This window comes from Balaenoptera physalus (genome assembly GCF_965194825.1).
Source record: "Balaenoptera physalus genome assembly, chromosome: 6".
NCBI classification, from domain to species: Eukaryota; Metazoa; Chordata; class Mammalia; order Artiodactyla; family Balaenopteridae; genus Balaenoptera; species Balaenoptera physalus.
In genome coordinates this window covers 114,384,460-114,390,081 of record NC_138885.1, presented here as the reverse complement: position 1 = coordinate 114,390,081, position 5,622 = coordinate 114,384,460, and positions in this window count along the sequence as shown.

Here is a 5,622-nt window from a genome sequence, read left to right as displayed (position 1 = left end):
CTGTGGATACGGAGGGCCAACTGTAAATTGATTTAGAGTTGGTACTTCCCTGACAATCTGGACAGATGCTTAGTAAACCTGAGATAATTAATTTAGCATCAAAGTGAGTACTATGAGCATTATTAGATTGGTACATGTTAGGGCATTTGGGAGAACAGAGAATACAGCAGTTGAGCTGGATCCTGGTGCAAGAGCCACTGTGCCTTACCCGTCCAGGTCTCTAGTTGGCACATCTTCCCAATGCTTTCTCATTGTTCATTCCCCCCAGTGGAAAAGGGGGGCACTGTTGGACTTAGGAAGTTGGAGAAATAGGTAATAATGCTTCTTTTAGTGATTTAGTTACAGAGCTCTTACGTGCAACAGAATGAGAGGAAGTAGAATGGTTCTGTGCATAGATTTGGGAGCTAGACTGATTAGGGATTCAACTCCCAGCTCCATCATTCATGGGCTGTTGATCCTGAACAAATTACTTAAGCTCTTAGTACTTCGTTTGTGTACTGCATCTTATACTTTCTCATCTGTGAAAGGGGGATAATGATAGTACTTATATTTTAGGGTTGAGAGGATCTAAAAGATGAAATCAGGTTAAGGTAAGTAAAACAAGGAGGAAGCAGCCATTCAGGCATGGAATGGAAAGGGAATTGAAAGACTAGTTTTCAAATTTGTGTCTGCATAAGAATCATTTGGGCTTCCTATTAGAAATGTAGATTCCCAGGCTTCAGCTCCAGGAATTGAGATGAATTTGGGATCCAAGAATTAGGTCTTTTTGTTCTGTTTTAGTAAACTTTTAGAATGATTTTAGGTTTACAGAAAAGTTGCAAAGATATATCCGTTTTGCCCTAATATTAACATATTATCATAGCACATTTGTTAAACTAAGAAGTCAACATTAACGCACTACTGTTAACTCCAGACTTCATTTGGATTTCACCAGATTTTCCACTGATGTTCTTTATCTGTTCTAGGATTCCGCGTTGCATTTAGAGAAGCTTCATTTCTTACAGGGACTTTCAGCCCATGAGAGGCAGGTGGTCTGGAGACCACATCTTGAGAAACACTAGGACATGTCAAGGGCTGAGGAAGGTCAAATTGCCCCATCCTCACCACCATCCTGGTGGTGGGGGTGTTGGATATAGAAATTTGATTTGAAGAGTTGGGATGGAATCCTCTCCCTTAGATGAGAGGGGTTACCTTAAGAAGTGAGGCATCTATTCCTAATGCCAGATGAAATGAGTTTTGGAGTTTGGAAGGTGGGGTTGCTGCCTAGCCTGAGGAGATACATCTAGGGATGTGGGCAGATCAGGGGAGTGAGTGCAGCAAATTGGGAACAACTACTTTGTGGGAACACAGGAGGGCTCAAGTAGTTGATTAAAGGGGATTACAAGGGGCCAGTTAGCCCGTGAGCCATAGAAATCCTGTATTTCCTGGAACCTGGTGATAGTGTTTTAGAAATGGCTCATAGTAGTAACCAACATCAAGCACTGCCACATTGGACACGAGCAGAGAGTCAAAGGGTGAAGCTGAGATGACCTTGTTGAGAGAGGGCAGTGGGAGGTGGACAAAACACTGATGCCCTGCGTTTGGAAGAGTCGGTTCCCACAGTGAGGAGATAAAGGGCCACCATCTGGGGAGCTAGAAGTAAAGGTCAGTAGAATTGAGAACGGTAAGATGAAGGAATAGATGTTGTAAGAAAAAGCTAGCAGAGTAATTTGAGGTCTTGAAGTAGAGATCGACATATTCTTGAGGACCTTAGGTTCTGAGGCTGTCACTGACTTTCTCTAATCACATTCAAATTATTTAGCTGCCCTCACAGCAGTTAAGTAATCACCTAACCTGTTCCTTTTTTTTTTTTTTTTTTTTTCTTTACAGAACATTCACCTCTTTTCATTTGACTCTGGATTTCTCTTAATTTCTATACTACTTCACTTTCCTGGTTCTTTCTGCATGTTAGCGATCCTAAACCATAAACTGGTATTCATAACATTTCTTTCACATGAAGTACATGTTATCTCATCTGCCAAACCCATTTAAAACGGACTAGTGGAAATTGCCTCAGAAGCCAAACAGATTGCACCTGTGTACAAGGGACCAGGTGTCTCTGAAGGGCTCCTAGATCTTTTGTATTCTTGCTGGCACGGTGTCAGGCTGGCCAGGCTGGTGAGTGGCTAACAGTTAAGATTTTAGGTGATCTAATCCTTAACTTGATAGATGCTGGGTGTAATCTACAGATTCTGCATAGAAATTAGCACTTACCCCTGGGAGAGCCCCTACCAGCTGTCAAGTGCTTTACCAAATAGCTCTATACTCAAGAATGCGGCTTCTGGGTGAGGGAACAGTCGTAGTCATTTTACATGTGGTTAGAGAGAAGTCTTGGGTGATGAAAGATTTTAGCTAACCTACACGCTATAGGTAAACATTTCCAAAAACATTGCATAACCTGAATACAGAGTGAATTGTTTTCCAGTAAATACTGGCTTCAGCATTTTTCAAAAGTCAAGGAATGGTATATTTTATAGAATGGGAAAACTAAGAAATGAAATTTGACCTGTTGTAAAACTAGGATTTAGTGCTGTTGAATTTCAAGAATGGGCATACAGGGTACATTAGGAGTAAATGTGAAAGCATAGGGTCATGATGGAATCTGATACAGGGTGGAAAAAATTTCTCTTAACCAGAAACACTGGGCCCTAAGAAGTTGTCTTAGGGTCAACCACATGAATTTAACATACAAAAATGGCAATTTAATTTGGTTCAAACATACATTTCAAACTTTTGTCTTTTCCTTGTAAAGAATAAAGTTCAGTTCACGGTATACCAGAGTTAAAATTGCACAGATGTCAGTATTCCAATAGAGAAAAATAATTTTTCTTAAAAAGCGAAAAAATAAAATTTGAGTTCAGGTAGTCAGATATTTTTTTATAGTCTTACTACTTTAGGGAACAAACCCTTCCTCGGTATAAAAATCTGGAAAAACATGCCATAGTTGCCACCCTATTAATAACTAGTTTCCATGCCCCATATTTGTTGGAGAACCTACTTTGTGATGTTTAAATTTTTACCTTAAGTTGCCTCAATTTCCCATTTATTAAAATGGCTGTATTGCCTCTAGAATTAAAGCTGAAGGGGAAAAGCAATTTTTAGCGATTCCCCTTATTCTACCAACTTGTTCTTGAAGCTACAGTCATGCCCAATGTTCCTACCCCCAATTTTTTTTTTTTCAAACCTTCGACCACTCGAGATATGTCAGCATTTCTGCTTAGTAACTGGCATATTACTACGCGGTGCAAACTATTGATATAAACAGTGACTTGTGATCGATTTTTTTTCCCTTCTGTACTAAATCAGATCATTTCTCCTCATCAGCAACTTAACAAGAACAAAGTTAAAGATGTGACCTTAGGAAGGTAACTAAGGTGGAGGAAATACTACGGCAATACTATCAGGACTGATGGAATATTGCTCAAGTGCAGTGGCTAGGGTCTAAAAGAAACTTGAGAGATCTGGTATATTTCCAACTGAATGTTAAGTGAAATAGCATGTTAAAGTCAAATTACGTGGCTTGTTTAAAAGTCACCCTCTTAACAGCAACCACAATTCTACTGCTTCCTGTTCTTCCATTTTCTTTCCTGTTCAATTGCTTGAAACCCTCAAACAACAAGTTCTGATTCTACAGTATTCCTGTAATTCCTTTCTCTGTGGATTTACCTACTTTTATCTTTCAATGTGCATTTCCATCTTGGCACCATAACAAACAATTCAAAAATGCCATCTAATGCATTATGCCACTGAGCACTGTAGCCAGTGATTTTAAGTGGACTAGATTATCTTCAGGTTGAAAAGAGCATAAGCTGAAGAAATAAATGTCTACATCTTAACTAAAGGCAGGGGTCAAAACAACTTATGAATGGTTAGTTGGAAAATGCTTTAAGGCCCGACTATCAGAGCTGACTGAAAACATTTGAGTTAGGCAGAGTTGTAATGTTATGTGAACAGTGAGAAGTGTTACAAACACAGTAGCCATATATTTTAATTAAAACAGAGTTTATTAGCTTTTCTTTTAATATAAACATGAGGAAGAAAAACCACATAAGTTGTAGCATTCTTTTCAAAATAAAACTGCAATCAGTACTTGAATTTCCAAGCTCCAAACTCCATAAACAATATTTTTTGAGGTGGTAGATTGTAGTATTTTATATACCATAATTTATCATTTATGTCTCTGTCCCTTAAAAATGATGGAACCTGCAGCACTCAGTATAATGTGAAGCCTTGCTATAAAGAGAGAAAGTACTTCTGGCCCAGAAATGCTTTGTTTACAGGCAAAATTCCTAGGATTACATTTGAGAAGGTAGGAGGAGAAAGATTTCACATAGTTGAGAACACTTTTTTTTTTTTTTTTTTTTTAATATTTCAAGTTTAGGTGACATCGTTACCAATCTCCAAAAAGACTGATTACTGGACCTCCCTGCCTTTTAAAGCCTGAGGTAAGGGTTCCTAAGGTTTATATGTTTCCTCTTACATAGAACTTGAAGTGAGACACCTACAGCCAGGTTAACACACAGGATAGAAAAGCTGTTTCGTATCACTTACTCTCCTGTCACTACTACTAGGGTCCAGTTCTTTTCAATTTATTACATGTGAATTAACACTGTTGTTCATAATTCCTTCACCAAATCTAGAAAAAAGAAACTTAGGTGATCAAGCAGGTAAGCAGCCCAGCCTTGCAAAGGACTATTTTAAAAAGAGGAGGGGAGGTATCCCCTCAAGTCTTAGTGCAATTTTAAGCTTTGATACTTGTAGAAGTATAAATGCCACAAACTTACGAAACATCATTTGAAAGTTTAATCGAATTTCTTCTAAACTCATTTAGTTTTGTAAATTTTAAACGTTAAGCGTTTATTGTTTTATTTTTTATTTTTTAAAATTTATGTATTTATTTATTTATGGCTGTGTTGGGTCTTCGTTTCTGTGCGAGGGCTTTCTCTAGTTGTGGCAAGCGGGGGCCACTCTTCATCGCGGTGCGCGGGCCTCTCATTATCGCGGCCTCTCTTGTTGCGGAGCACAGGCTCCAGACGCGCAGGCTCAGTAATTGTGGCTCACGGGCCTTCCCAAGCCAGGGCTCCAACCTGTGTCCCCAACAAGAGAGCCTGCGACAGTGAGAGGCCCGCGCACCGCGATGAAGAGTGGCCCCCGCTTGCCACAACTAGAGAAAGCCCTCACACAGAAACGACCCAACACGCCATTAAATAAATTAATTCATTTAAAAAAATAAAAAATAAAAAAATAAAAGCTTAATGTTTAAAATGTACAAAAGTAAATGAGTTTAGAAGAAATTCGATTAAAGTTTCAAGTGATGTTTTGCCAGTCTAGCATTTATACTTCTGCGACACTGTTCTGGAGTATCCAAGCACACTATATTAAAGCTTAAAATTGTTCTAAGACTTTTGGGACACCTTCTATTTCATCACCGGCTTGTTAATTACTGGACCACCATGTTGGCTGGAATTATGAAAATATCCTTTAACACAAGTACATAACAAAGAGGAAAATCATCACAAAATCAGAAGCACCATTATAGTTAACAAGAAATGCAGCACGGACCCAATAGAAGGAAATAACCTA